This window comes from Saccopteryx bilineata, chromosome X, assembly GCF_036850765.1.
Source record: "Saccopteryx bilineata isolate mSacBil1 chromosome X, mSacBil1_pri_phased_curated, whole genome shotgun sequence".
In the NCBI taxonomy this organism is placed as follows: domain Eukaryota; kingdom Metazoa; phylum Chordata; class Mammalia; order Chiroptera; family Emballonuridae; genus Saccopteryx; species Saccopteryx bilineata.
In genome coordinates, this window is record NC_089502.1 from 89,611,626 (window position 1) to 89,628,106 (window position 16,481).

Here is a 16,481-nt window from a genome sequence, read left to right on the forward strand (position 1 = left end):
GGGAGTGGGTGCCCGCCCGTGTTACTGGACAGAGTGGCAGAGCCAGAGGTCTTTGAGTGGGCGGAAGCCCCAGCTGATTATGCTAGCAGCTCTGACTGACTAAGCCTTACCCAGAGCCCTGTGCTGAGTGGGAATAGAGTGGGGAGTGGCCAGCTCTTTGAGCCTCTTACTATCCAGGCAGAGGCAGCAGCAACCCCATAGCTGGATTATCAGGCTACTAATTGAGGAAGGAAAGACTAGGAGAGAGGCTCCAGGAACACGGTCTCTCTCACTGTCGGAGCCTATAAATGCTAATGAGCCTCGACTGCCAACGTGATTAAAGCACAATACATGACATCGCCATAGAGACTTATCAACTGCAAACCTCTACCTGAGCGTGCCAAAGGGGCAGAACCCGGGATACAGAGTCACCGACCAGGAAGAGGGAGAGAAAAGAAAAAGCAAGAAGATAACCTCTCAAAATCAAGAATAATCCGCAGACTTTATAACTTATCCCATTTTATTATATTTGTTCGTTTGTTTCTCTTATCTTCATCCTTGATTTTTTTTCTTTTTTCCTCCTCCAATTTGGTCGTTTAACTCTCTACCGGTCTTACACTCTCCTCTCTTTGAACTACACTACCCATAAGTGTTACGTCTCCCATTATCTTTTCTTTCCTCTTCCTTTCTCTCTATGAGGGTTGCACTCCAAAACCCTTAACTCTCTCTCTCTCTCCTCTTTTTTTCTTTTTTCTTCTTTTAGTGGTTCCCTCTTTTTTTTCTCTCTCTCTCTCTTTCTTTTCTCCCTCTATATTAGTTTCTTCCTTCTCCTTTATGTCTCCTCTCATTCAAACCTCAATAACAAACAAATTAACTTATCTGGGACTCAAACTTATGTTTCTGGCATTTTGGGGGGGTTTTACTTCACCTTTTTAACTCACTAGCAGTGCTCCCATCCCTGGCTCTCCATTTTATCAAGCTCTTGTTCCACTAAATACAATAGTAATTTTTTAATTTGTCCCCCCATTTTCCTGTTTCCATCTTATTCCTCTCATCATAACTCTTAGTCAACCAACACCTAAACGCAAATCATTTTATTCTTGATCCAAATTTTTTCATTATTTGCTTTTTGTGGGTTCATACCCAACTTTTTTATTTATTTTTTATTTATATATTTTTTGCCCCTTTATTACTTTTCCACAATTCAGGCCCTCCATTACAGGCATTGTTTGTTCTATTAAATACAATATAATTCACAGTTCAGCACAAGATTTTCTCAAGAAAGAGGGGAGAGGAGTGGAGAGGAGGAAAAAAAAGGGAAGGGAATAATTTCCTTTTTTTAAATTTTTTTAAAATTTTTATTTTATTTTATTTTTCTTTATTTCATTATTAATTTAAAAAAACTTTTTTCGATTTTTTTTAACTTTTTATTCTTTATTAAATCTCATTAATACTATCAACAAAACCACCCTCAGATGCCATTAAGGAAGAAAAAATCGAATATCATGGATACAAAAGAAAGAGAGGTAACACAGATAGATGAGGAAAATTCTATGAAGAAAAAATTTAATATATTGGAAACCTTGGAGCTAAATGACAGAGAAGTCAAGATAAAAATCCTACAAATACTCAGAGATATAAAAGAAAACACAGAAAGGCAATTTAGGGAGCTTAGAAAACAACTCAATGAACACAAAGAATATATGTCCAAGGAAATTGAAACTATAAAAAAAATCAAATAGAGATGAAAAACTCAATTCACGAGCTGAAAAACGAGGTAACAAGCTTAGCTAATAGAACAGGCTGGATAGAACAGAGGATTAGTGAAATAGAAGAAAAGCAACTTGAGGCACAACAGAGAGAAGAAGAAAGAGACTCAAAAATTTTAAAAAATGAGATAGCCCTACAAGAATTATCTGACTCCATCAGAAAGAATAACATAAGAATAATAGGTATATCAGAGGGAGAAGAGAGAGAAAATGGAATGGAGAACATACTTAAACAAATAATTGATGAGAACTTCCCAAGCCTGTGGAAAGAACTAAAGCCTCAAATTCATGAAGCATACAGAACTCCAAGTTTTCTTAACCCCAACAAACCTACTCCAGGGCACATCATAATGAAATTGGCACAAACCAATGGCAAAGAAAAAATTCTCAAGGCAGCCAGGGAAAAGAAGAATACAACATATAAAGGAAGGCCATTAGATTATCATCAGATTTCTCAGCAGAAACTCTACAAGCTAGAAGAGAGTGGACCCCAATATTTAAAGTCCTGAAAGAGAGGAAATTTCAGCCACGAATACTATACCCATCAAAGCTATCCTTCAAATATGAAGGAGAAATAAAAACATTCCCAGATACAGAAAAGATGAGGGAATTTATCATCAGAAAACCCCACTCCAGGAATTACTAAAGGGGGTTCTCCAATCAGATAAAAGAACAAAAAAAAAAATAAAGCAACAAGCAAAAGCTCCAAGAAGAACACAATAAAACCAAATTTAAACTGTGACAACAACAAAAAAAAAGGGGGGAGCCCTGACCGGTTGGCTCAGCGGTAGAGCATGGGCCTGGCGTGCAGGGGACCCAGGTTCGATTCCTGGCCAGGGCACATAGGAGAAGCACCCATTTGCTTCTCCACCCCCCGCTCCCCTCCTTCCTCTCTGTCTCTCTCTTCCCCTCCTGCAGCCAAGGCTCCATTGGAGCAAAGATGGCCTGGGCACTGGGGATGGCTACTTGGCCTCTGCCCCAGGCACTAGAGTGGCTCTGGTCACGGCAAAGCAATGCCCCCGGAGGGGCAGAGCATCGCCCCCTGGTTCGCAGAGCTTCACCTCTGGTGGGAGTGCCAGGTGGATCCCGGTCGGGCGCATGCGGGAGTCTGTCGGACTGTCTCTCCCCGTTTCCAGCTTCAGAAAAATACAAAAAAAAAAAAGAAATGGGGGAGAGGATGAAGATTAACAGTAGCAAAGGACGATGGAGTGCAAGAGTACTCACAAAATAGTGCACTACAATGACCAGGGTAGGAACCCTTTCATTACTTAAAGGTAACCACCATTGAAAAAACCACCACAGAAGCACATGAGATAAAAAAGATAGCAACAGAGGAAAGATGTATGGAATACAACCAAATAAAAACAAAAGATAGAAAAACGAAAAAGAAGGATCAAACAAGACACAAAACTAACAGAAAGCAAGATATAAAATGGCAATAGGGAAATCACAAGTGTCAATAATTACACTAAATGTAAATGGATTAAACTCACCAATAAAAAGACACAGAGTAGCAGAATGGATTAAAAAAGAAAATCCAACTGTACGCTGCCTACAGGAAACTCATCTAAGTAACAAGGATAAAAATAAATTCAAAGTGAAAGGCTGGAAAACAATACTCCAAGCAAATAACATCCAAAAAAAAGCAGGCGTAGCAATACTAATATCTGATAATGCTGACTACAAGACAACAAAAGTACTCAGAGACAAAAATGGCCATTTCATAATGGCTAAGGGGACACTGAATCAAGAAGACATAACAATTCTTAATATATATGCACCAAACCAAGGAGCACCAAAATATATAAGACAGCTACTTATTGACCTTAAAACAAAAATACAATCATACTTGGAGACCTCAATACACTGCTGACGGCTCTAGATCGGTCATCCAAACAGAGAATCAACAAAGATATAGTGGCCTTAAACAAAACACTAGAGCACCTGGATATGATAGACATCTACAGGACATTTCATCCCAAAGTGACTGAGTATACATTTTTCGCCAGTGTACATGGATCATTCTCAAGAATTGACCATATGTTGGGCCACAAAAACAACATCAGCAAATTCAGAAAAATTGAAGTTCTACCAAGCATATTTTCTGATCATAAAGCCTTGAAACTAGAATTCAACTGCAAAAAAGAGGAAAAAAATCCCACAAAAGTGTGGAAACTAAACAACATACTTTTAAAAAATGAATGGGTCAAAGAAGAAATAAGTGCAGAGATCAAAAGATATATACAGACTAATAAAAATGACAATACAACATATTAGAATCTATGGGATGCAGCAAAAGCAGTGATAAGAGGGAAGTTCATATCACTTCAGGCATATATGAACAAACAAGAGAGAGCCCAAGTGAAACACTTAACTTCAAACCTTAAGGAACTAGAAAAAGAAGAACAAAGACAACCCAAAACCAGCCAAAGAAAGGAGATAATAAAAATCAGAGCAGAAATAAATGAATTAGGGAACAGAAAAACTATAGAAAAAATTAATAGAACAAGGAGCTGGTTCTTTAAAAAGATCAACAAAATTGGCAAACCCTTGGCAAGACTTACCAAGGAAAATGGAGGAAGAACTCATATAAACAAAATCCAAAATGAAAGAGGAGAAATCACCACGGACACCGTAGATATACAAAGAATTATTGTAGAATACTATGAAAAACTTTATGCCACTAAATTCAACAACCTAGAAGAAATGGATAAATTCCTAGAACAATACAATCTTCCTAGACTGAGTCAAGAAGAAGCAGAAAGCCTAAACAGACCTATTAGTAGAGAAGAAATAGAAAAAACCATTAAAAACCTCCCCAAAAATAAAAGTCCAGGCCCTGACGGCTATACCAGCGAATTTTATCAAACATTCAAAGAAGACTTGGTTCCTATTCTACTCAAAGTCTTCCAAAAAATTGAAGAAGCAATACTTCCAAACACATTTTATGAGGCCAACATAACCCTCATACCAAAACCAGGCAAGGATGGCACAAAAAAAGAAAACTACAGACCAATATCTCTAATGAATACAGATGCTAAAATACTAAACAAAATACTAGCAAATCAAATACAACAACATATTAAAAAAATAATACATCATGATCAAGTGGGATTCATCCCAGAATCTCAAGGATGGTTCAACATACGTAAAATGGTTAATGTAATACACCATATCAACAAAACAAAGAACAAAAACCACATGATCTTATCAATAGACGCAGAAAAGGCTTTTGATAAAATACAACACAATTTTATGTTTAAGATTCTCAACAAAATGGGTATAGAAGGAAAATATCTCAACATGATAAAGGCCATATATGATAAACCATCAGCTAACATCATATTAATTGGCACAAAACTGAAGGCTTTCCCCCTTAAATCAGGAACAAGACAGGGTTGTCCACTCTCTCCACTCTTATTTAATGTGGTACTAGAGGTTCTAGCCAGAGCAATCAGACAAGACAAAGAAATAAAAGGCATCCATATCGGAAAAGAAGAAGTAAATGTATCACTTTTTGCAGATGATATGATTCTATACATTGAAAACCACAAAGAATCCACAAAAAGACTACTAGAAACAGTAAGCCAATACAGTAAGGTCGCAGGATACAAAATTAACATACAGAAGTCAGTAGCCTTTCTATATGCCAACAATGAAACAACTGAGAAGGAACTCAAAAGAATAATCCCCTTCACAATTGCAACAAAAAAAAATAAAATACTTAGGAATAAACATAACAAAGAATGTAAAGGACTTATATAATGAAAACTGTAAACCATTGTTAAGAGAAATCGAAAAAGATATAATGAGATGGAAGAATATTCCTTGTTCTTGGTTAGGAAGAATAAATATAGTCAAGATGGCCATATTACCCAAAGCAATATACAAATTTAATGCAATTCCCATCAAAATTCCAATGACATTTTTTAAAGAAATAGAGCAAAAAATCATCACATTTATATGGAACTATAAAAAACCCCGAATAGCCAAAGCAATCCTAAAGAAAAAGAATGAAGCTGGGGGCATTACAATACCTGACTTCAAACTATATTATAGGGCCACGACAATCAAAACAGCATGGTATTGGCAGAAAAGTAGACACTCAAACCAATGGAACAGAATAGAAAGTCCAGAAATAAAGCCACATATATATAGTCAAATAATTTTTGATAAAGGGGCCAAGAACATACAATGGAGAAAAGAAAGCCTCTTCAACAAATGGTGCTGGGAAAACTGGAAAGCCACATGCAAAAGAATGAAACTGGACTACAGTCTCTCCCCCTGTACTAAAATTAACTCAAAATGGATCAAAGATCTAAACATAAGACCTGAAACAATAAAGTACATAGAAGAAGACATTGGTACTAAACTCATGGACCTGGGTTTTAAAGAGCATTTTATGAATTTGACTCCAATGGCAAGAGAAGTGAAGGCAAAAATTAATGAATGGGACTACATCAGACTAAGAAGTTTTTGCTCAGCAAGAGAAACTGATAACAAAATAAACAGAAAGCCAACTAAATGGGAGATGATATTTTCAAGCAACAGCTCAGATAAGGGCCTAATATACAAAATATACAAAGAACTCATAAAACTCAACAACAAACAAACAAACAATCCAATAAAAAAATTGGAAGAGGACATGAACAGACACTTCTCCCAGGAGGAAGTACAAATGGCCAACAGATATATGAAAAGATGCTCATCTTCTTTAGTTATTAGAGAAATGCAAATCAAAACTGCAATGAGATACCACCTCACACCTGTTAGATTAGCTATTATTAACAAGACAGGTAATTGCAAATGTTGGAGAGGCTGTGGAGAAAAAGGAACCCTCATTCACTGTTGGTGGGAATGTTAAGTAGTACAACCATTATGGAAGATAGTATGGTGGTTCCTCAAAAAACTGAAAATAGAACTACCTTATGACCCAGCAATCCCTCTACTGGGTATATACCCCAAAAACTCAGAAACATTGATACGTAAAGACACATGCAGCCCCATGTTCATTGCAGCATTGTTCTCAGTGGCCAGGACATGGAAACAACCAAAAGCCCATCAGTAGATGACTGGATAAAGAAGATGTGGCACATATACACTATGGAATATTACTCATCCATAAGAAATGATGACATCGGATCATTTACAGCAGGGGTCTCAAACTCAACTCAGCATGTGGGCCGCAGAGCAAGATCACAGCTGTTCGGCGGGCCGCACTAGATCTACAAAAGGTAACTGTTACGCAACACTTTTCTCACTGCAGTTGAAAACAAACAAAAATCAGTACAACAAGCACAATTGTACATGCAGTTTACTCAGTGTCACAAAACGACCAGAAACTGTAGTTCGCATCACAACTGCTGTTAACTAAGCTAATATCTAGCTAGGATGCTAGAGAAATGAAAAATACAAGTAGGCCCCTAGGCTTACTTAATTTTATCCCAAATATTTTGAACTTCATGGATTAGTCTGCAGGCCACACAAAATTGTTTGGCGGGCCGCATGTGGCCCACGGGCCATGAGTTTGAGACCCCTGATTTACAGCAAAATGGTGGGATCTTGATAACATTATACGAAGTTAAATAAGTAAATCAGAGAAAACCAGGAACTGCATTATTCCATAAGTAGGTGGGACATAAAATGAAACTAAGAGACATTTATAAGAGTGTGGTGGTTACGGGGGGAGGGGGGAAAGGGAGAGGGAAAGGGGGAGGGGGAGGGGCACAAAGAAAACTAGATAGAAGTTGACAGAGGACAATCTGACTTTGGGTGATGGGTATGCAACATAATTGAAAGACAAGATAACCTGGACTTGTTATCTTTGAATATATGTATCCTGATTTATTGATGTCGCCCCATTAAAAAAATAAAATTAAAAAAAAAAAGGTTCATCAATCTTGTTTACCTTTTCAAAGAACCAGCTCTTGGTTTTATTGATATTCTATATTGTTTTATTGTTTTATTAGCCTCTATGTCATTTATTTCTGCTTTTATCTTTATTATTTCCTTCCTTCTACTTCCTCTGGGCTTTTTCTACTTCTTTTAGATCAGGGTCAGGAACCTTTTTGGCTGAGAGAGCCATGAACTCCACATATTTTAAAATGTAATTCCATGAGAGCCATACAATATGTTTAATACTAAATACAAGTAAATGTATGCATTTTATGTAAGACCAACACTTTTAAAGTACAATAAGTCTCTGAATTCTTTTTAATAACGTTGTTATGCTGTTGCTAACCAATGATGAATAAAGTACTTCTTACCATTAATGCAACTTCTGGTGCTGCATGGTTTTGCTGATGGCTTTGTAGTCTCGTTGATACATGGTGAGGTTAAGCTTCATGCAGGTGTTGAGACTTCCATCCATTAAACATGATCGTAGGTTGGTCTTAACATTCTTTAGATGTGAGAAAGACTGCTCACATGCATACGTAGAGCCAAACAATGTCATTACAGCAATACTCACATGCTGCAGTGTGTGGTATGTGAAGGGAAGTGTGTTCCAAGTTTTGACAATCAGCTGGTCCACAGGTTGAAGTATTTTCATTTCTCCCCACTTGTGTTTGCTCGCCAACTCTGCGCTTGCTGTCATGCAAGTCTTTCTAAATCTTCATTCAGTGCCTTGAACTTATTCACCCACATGTCTGAGGCCTTCAGGTCAGCAGCTTGTAGCTCAAAATCTCTGACGAAGACACTGGGGATGTAACTCAAGTTGATGCTGTCCACTGCACACTCGTGTGGATGGATAATGAACTTAAAATGATGAGTGCACTCATGAAATTCTCCAAAGTGTGCTTTGAATGACTGCAGGAGATTAAATGTGAAGCCCAATAGCTGCTGGAGATCAAGGTGTTGAGCAGGGTCGCTTGCTGTACATACATCTTTAAACTCTCCCAGTTTTTCAAAGTGTAGTAAATAACCTGTTTCAATGTCGGCAATGAAGAGTTCCAGCTTGTTTTCAAATGCAAACACTGCTTGTTGAAAGGATAAGACTGTATTTCCAACGTCTTGCATTTGCACATTGAGCTGGTTCAGATGTTCAGTCATGTCCATGAGATAGTAGAACTTCAGGAGCCACTCAGTGTTAGCTAATTCAGGATGTTCGATGTTTTTCATTTCAAGAAAAGTCTAGATTTTGCTCAGACAAGCCGTGAAACAGCTGAGCACTTTCCCTCTTGACAACCAACGCACATTGCTGTGCAGAAGCAGACCAGGATAATTATTCCCAACTTCATCCAGCAGTGTTTTTAAACTGGCGATCATTTAAAGCTCGGGCAACAATAAAGTTGACCACCCGAATGACCAGTGACATCACCTCACCAAGCTGCTCGCCACACATCTGAGCACAAAGTGCCTCCTGATGTAGGATGCAGTGAAAACTTAGGATGGGTCTCTTTTCATGTTCATGAAGAAGTGCTACAAATCCTCTGTTTTTCCCCACCATGCACGGAGTACCATCAGTACACACCAAAATAAGTTTATCCATTGGTAGATTTTCTTCTTTAGAGAACTCAGTGAAAGACTTGAATAAATCCTCCCCTCTTGTTGTCTCTTCCATAGGCAAAACAACAAGACTTTCTTCACGTAGTGTGTCACCAACAGCATACCTTGCAATCACGCTGAACTGGCATAAATGGCTTATGTCTGTTGACTCATCTAAAGCAAGAGAAAAGAATGGTGCTGCATTTATGTCCTTCACTTGTGTTGCCTCAGTTTGATTTGCCATTATGATGTACAATCGTGAACAGTTCTTGCCAACAGAGGCATGTCTTTTATTCGTTTGATTATCTTGTCTTTATCTGAAAAGTCGTCAAAAAGTTCATTGGCAACATCAAGCATGAATGTTTTGGCATACTCCCCATCTGTGAATGGCTTTCCATTTCTCACAATTGCTAAAGCACCAGCAAAGCTAGCTGAATTCCAGTCACCTTGTTGGGTCCAAACACAGAGTTACTTTTGACTAGCTTGCACTCTGCACAGTAGCTCTTGACATGCTTTCTTACTGCTGTCCCCCACTGGATATTTTGATGCAAATGTAGTATGGCATGTGTCGAAGTGCCGCTTTATATTTGACCATTTCATTGATGCAATTTTATCATTGCATATTAGACACACTGCAGAACCTGCTCTCTCCACAAAGGTGAATTCCTCTGTCCATTCCTGCTGAAAAGTATGAGACTCCTCATCCTTTTTTCTTTTAGCCATCTTCTTCGTCAAAAGGGTTTCTGCAATTAGCAAGCTGACTACTTGATTAACATGATTAAAAGAAGGGAAATTAACTTCCTGACCTCAAAATGACCCATGTACATTAAGCATTATCCAATAAAAATTTGGTGTGGTCCTGGAGGACAGCTGTGATTGGCTCCAGCCACCCACAACCATGAGCTTGAGTGGTAAGAAATGAATGGATTGTAATACATAAGAATGTTTTATATTTTTAACGTTATTATTTTTTTATTAAAGATTTGTTTGCAAGCCAGATACAGCCATCAAAAGAGACACATCTGGCTTACGAGCCATGTTCCCAACCCCTGTTTTAGATACAGGGTTAAGTTGGTTATTTGAGCTTTTTCTTGCTTCTTAAGGTATGTCTGTAATTCTATGAACTTCTCTCTCAGGACTGCTTTTGCTGTGTCCCATAAATTTTGAGTTATTGTCCATTTTCATTTGTTTCAAGAATATTTTTTATTTCTTACTTGATCTCATTGTTACCCTGTTTATTATTTAATAACATGCTATTTAGTCTCCAGCTGTTTGAATGTTTTTCAGTTTTTCTATTGTAGTTGATTTCTAGTTTTATGTTGTTATAATCAGAGAAGATGCTTGATATGATTTCCATCTTCTTAAATTTATTGAGACTCATTTTGTACCCTAACATGTGGTCTATCCTAAAAAATGTACCATGGGCACTTGAAAAAATGTATATTCTGCTGCTTTAGGATGAAAGGTTCTGAATATATCTATTAAATTCAGATAATCTAGTGTGTCCTTTAAGTCTGCTCTTTCTTTGTTGATTTTATTTCTTGAGGATCTATCCAGTGATGTTAGTGGAATATTAAAATCCCCTACTATTATAGTATTACTGTTGATCTCGCCCTTCATTTCCATCAAAATCTGCTTTATAAATTTAGGTGCTTCTATATTAGATGCATAGATATTTATAATGGTTATATTTTCCTGTTAGATTGCTCCCTTTATCATTATGTAGTGACCTTCTTTATCCCTTACTATATAACCTTTGTTTTTAAAGGTTTTTTTGTCATAAAGAAGTATTGCTACCCCAGATTTTTTTTTTCATTGCCATTTGCATGAAATATTTTATTCCGTCCCTTCACTTTCAGTCTATGGGTATTTTTATTTTTGAGGTGGGTCTCTTGTAGACAGCATATATATGGGTCCTGTTTTCTTATCTATGCTGCTACCCTATGTCTTTTGATTGGAGAATTTAATCCATTTACATTTAAGGTTGTTATTGATATGTAATTGTTTATTGCCATTTTATTCTTTAAATCTACATTCCTCTTTTTCTAGATCTTTCCCCCTTTGTTCTGTTTACTACAGGCCTGTAACATTTCTTGCAGCATTAGTTTGGTTGTAATGTGTTCCTTGAGGTTTTATTTTTTTGTCTAGAAACTTTTTATTTCTGTTTCAATTTTAAATGATAGCTTTGTTGAATAAAGAAGTCTTGGTTGTAGGCTCTTGTTTTGCATTACTTTGAATATTTCTTGCCATTCCCTTCTGGCCTCAAATGTTTCTGTTGATAAGTCAGATGTCATCCTTATGGGAGCTCCTTTGTACATTATTGACTGCTTTCCTCTTGCAGTTTAGTATTCTTTCTTTATCTCGTAATGTTGGTATTTTAATTATGATGTGTCTTGGTGTAGGTTTCTTTGGGTTCCTCTTTAATGGAACTCTCTGTGCTTCTTGAATTTGTGTGACTTTTCCCTTCATCAATTTAGGAAAATTTTCAGCTATGATTTCTTCTATCAGGTTCTCTCTCTCTTGTCTTTCACTTCTCTTTCAGGAACCCCTATGATGCAGATGCTCTTTCTCTTCATGCTGTCACAGAGCTCTCTTAGAGTTTCCTCAGACTTTTTGAGCCTCTTTTCTTTTTGCGGTTCTGCTTCTGTGCTTTTCTTTATCTTGTCCTCTAAATCAGCGGTTTTCAACCAGTGCGCCATGGCACACTAGTGTGCCATGAGACATGGTCAGGTGTGAGTATAAATACATTTAGAAACTAAATTATTAACTATATGTATAATATGTACTGTGTTAGAGTGTCATTTTGTGTCATTTTGTAGGTGGTGTGCCCCAGGATTTTGTAAATGTAAAAAATGTGCCACGGCTCAAAAAAGGTTGAAAATCACTGCTCTAAATCACTGATTTGATCCTCTGTTTCATCCAGCCTGCTATTAATTCCTTCTAGTGTAGACTTCATTTCTGATATTGTATTCATCATTTCTGTCTTATTCTCTTTTATGATTTCAATGTCCTTTTTGATGTTTGCTATCTCTTTATTTTGGTGCTCATTTTGTCCATCCATTGTTGCTCTAAGATCCTTGAACATCCTAACAATCATTATTTTGAACTCTGCATCTTGGTTATTTTCATCTTTTGGGGGGAATTTCTCTTGATTCATTTGGATTGCATTTCTTTGTTTTCCTATGTTTTCTGGGTATAGACTGCTCCTTTGGATGTGCTGTTTGTGTAGCTAGCTGAATATCGAGTTGGTGTTGTCTGCCTCCAGCTTCCAGTTGTGTTGTTTCTAGATCTTCTTGAGTTGGCATCAGCTGTTTTTTGTAATTTACTGTGGACTACTTGTGTGCTGCTACTGTTCTTTTTGCTATTTGTGTCAGCGTTTCTATGCCTTAGCTGGGTCTAGTATAAAGAGCCCTTCCTTAAGATAACACTCTAACTAGGGTTGTTAGTTCCTGAGTTCATGCTCTCCATATCTGGCTGCTTAATGCATCAGCCCTGGACCTCCCTGGTCAGAACCTGGTGCACACCAGTGAGGGTCACTGCCTATGACTGGCCCTTAGCAACCTTCTTAGAACTACAGGTGATCCAGAATTTGTTGCTGCCTCTGCTGGGCCCAGGTGCCATTGTAAATATCAGCTGCACTCCTATGCCTGTTTTTATCCATTCTTTGCTAGTGGTTGTGGCCTTTGTGTTCCGAGGTGTGGTTTGCCCGACAGCCCACTGGCGCTTCCTCTTGGACATTCAGGCATTGGCACCATTGGGCATGCAGGCATGTGGGCCATCACACAAGCCTCGCCGGGTGCTGCCCCCACCACCACAAGTGCATGGCTGCTGCCACTGCAGCAGGCCCACCCGCCCTTTGGGGACTACTCAGCAGCATGGGGGAATGCAGTGTAGCCCAGACCTCAGCACTCAAAACCTGTGTCCTTGATGCGCTCCCTGCTTCTAAGCTACTCTTTTCTCTGACTGGAGTAAGAGAGCCTCTGGTGGGTCGGGTAATTGCTTCTCTTTGCTGGTGTAGCTTCTCCCAGGAAAAATGGCCACTTTAGATTTATAGAGTGACTCAGCAGCACAGGGCTAAGGGTGGCTGTCTCCCACAGTCTCTCCCTGTGCCTCTGAGATTACACTCACCTCTCACAACTCCAATTCTCTCAGCGCTCCCTGCTCCAGGAGCCCCAGGTAAGTGGCTATGAGTGAGGTTTTCTGTGTGGTCCCTTTAAGACAGAGTCTAGGTCTAAGAGTTCTGTCTCCCTCTCAGAAACAGTAACCTGGCTCTTCTTTCAGCTAAATATTGTCTGTACACCTGTTCTAGTCTCTGGAGCTCTAGGCTGGGTCTCCAATCCTGGGACTGAGGACCCACAACTCTCTGGGCAACCCACCAAGCTGTGAGAGTCCCTCTGGGCTGCTGCTCACTCCTTTCCATGTCTCCTCCCTCCCTCCAGTCTCAGTGTGGTTTCTTTGGTGATCCTTGGTTATAGATTCCTCTTAGTTTAGTCCAAAGTTGTTTTTTCAAGATGATTTTTCCCAAGTTAAGTTGTAACCTACTTTGGTTCTGGGAGGTGGGAGTTGTAATGTCTAACTACTTCATTGCCAGCTTCTGGTCTCTGTCTTTTTATTTTGTTAATAATGTCTTTTGCTGTGCAAAAGTTTTTTAGTTTGATATAATGTCATTTGTTCATTTTCTCTTTTATTTCACTTGCCTGTTGGGCCATATCACCAAAAATATTTTTTTTTAATTTTTTTTTAGATTTTATTTATTCATTATAGAGAGGAGAGAGAGAGAGAGAGAAGGGGGGAGGAGCAGGAAGCATCAACTCCCATATGCACCTTGACCAGGCAAGCCCAGGGTTTTGAACCGGCAACCTCAGTGTTTCCAGGTTAACACTTTATCCACTGCGCCACCACAGGTTAGGCGTCCAAAAATATTGTTATGAGAAATATTGAAGAGTCTACTGCCTATTTTCTTCCAAAATTTTTTATGGTTTTGCAACTTACATTTATCCATCTTCAGTCTGTTCTTGTGAATGGTAAAAGTTGGTAACCTAGTTTCATTTTTTTGCATGTACCTGTCCAAATTATTCAACACAATTTATTTATTGTTTAAAGAAAAACAGATAGACAGACAGACAGAAACAGGGACAGACAGACAGGAAGGGAGAGAGATGAGAAACAGCAACTCATGGTTTCAGCACCTTGGTTGTTCATTGATTGTTTTTTCATATGTGCCTTGACTGGGGATGCTCCAACTGAGCCAGTGACTCCGTGCTCAAGCCAGCATCCTTGGGCTCAAGCCAGCATCCTTAGGCTCAAGCCAGCGAACTTTGGGCTCAAGCCAAGAACCATGAAGTCATGTCTATAATCCCAAGCTGACATCAGCGACCTCTCGCTCAACTAGTAAGCCCAGGTTCGAGCTGGATGAGCCCGTGCTCAAACTGGTAACCTCAGGATTTCAAACCTGAGTTCTCAGCATCCCAGGCCAACTATCCACTGTGTCATTGCGTGGCCAGGCTACCCAACACTGTTTATTAAAGGAATTGTCATTAATCCATTTTATACTCTTGCTCCTTTGTTAAAAATTAATTGACTGTAAAGACATGAGTGTATTTTTGGGTTTTCTGTTCTGTTCCATTGATCTGTATGCCTATTCTTATTCCAGCACCAGGTTTTTTTTAGTGACAATGGCCTTGTAATATAAGTTGATAGCAGGGAGTGTGATACCTCTCACTTTGTTCTTCATTTTCAAGATTGCTAAGGCTTGCAAAAGCCGCGCACGGGGACGGAGCGAGACTCAATTCCAACGCTGCAACTTTTCCCTGCGGTTGGGGGTTTCACTCAGAGCGTGAGACTGCTGGCCGGATATCCTGGTTGCAGACAGTGAGTGAGAGATTCCTCCAAGCGCCCCGGAAGTGGGCGCCCACTTGTGTTACCGGATAGAGTGGCAGAGCCAGAGGTCTTCGAGTGGGCAGAAAGCCTGCCTGATTATGCTAGCAGCTCTGACTGACTGAGCCTTACCCAGAGCCCTGTGCTGAGTGGAAATAGAGTGGGGAGTTGCCAGCTCTTTGAGCCTCTTACTATCCAGGCAGAGGCAGCAGCAACTCCATAGCTGGATTATCAGGCTACTAATTGAGGAAGGAAAGACTAGGAGAAAGGGTCCAGGAACACGGACTCTCTCACTGTCGGAGCCTATAAATGCTAATGAGCCTCAACTCCCAACGAGACTAAAGCACAATACATGACATTGCCATAGAGACTTATCAACTGCAAACCTCTACCTGAGCGTGCCAAAGGGGCAGAACCCGGGGTACAGAGTCACCGACCAGGAAGAGGGAGAGAAAAGAAAAAGCAAGAAGATAACCTCTCAAAATCAAGAATAATCTGCAGACTTTATAACCTATCCCATTTTATTATATTTGTTCATTTGTTTCTCTTATCTTCATTCTTGAGACTTTTTTATCCTCCTCCAATTTGGCCGATTAACTCTCTACTGGTCTTACTCTCTCCTCTCCTTGAACTACACTACCCATAAGTGTTACATCTCCCATTATCATTTCTCTTCTCTTCCTTTCTCTCTATGAGGGTTGCACTCCAAAACCCTTAACTCTCTCTCTCTCTCTCTCCTTTCTTTTTTCTTCTTTTAGTGGTTCCCTCTTTTTTTCTCTCTCTCTCTTTCTTTTCTCCCTCTATATTAGTTTCTTCCTTTCTCCTTTACATCTCCTCTCATTCAAACCTCAATAACAAACAAATTATCTTATCTGGGACTCAAACCTATGTTTGTGGCATTTTGGGGGGTTTTTACTTCACCTTTTTAACTCACTAGCAGTGCTCCCATCCCTGGCTCTCCATATTATCTAGTTCTTGTTCCACTAAATACAATAGTAAGTTTTTAATTTGTCCCCCCATTTTTCCGTTTTCCTCTTATTCCTCTCATCATAACTCTTAGAAAACCAACACCTAAAAGCAAATCATTTTATTCTTGACCCAAATTTTTTCCTTATTTGCTTTTTGTGGGTCCATACGCTCTTTTTTTTTTTCTTTTTCTTTTTTTCTTTTTCCTTTTTTTTTTTCTTTCTCTCTTTTTTGCCCCTTTATTACTTTTCCCCAATTCAGGCCCTCCATCACAGGCATTGTTTGTTATAACTCACAGGCCACCACAAGATTTTCTCAAGAAAGAGGGGAGAGGAGAGGAGAGGAAAAAAGGAGGGGGGGGATAATTTCCTTTTTTTTTAATTTTTATTTTATTTTATTTTTCTT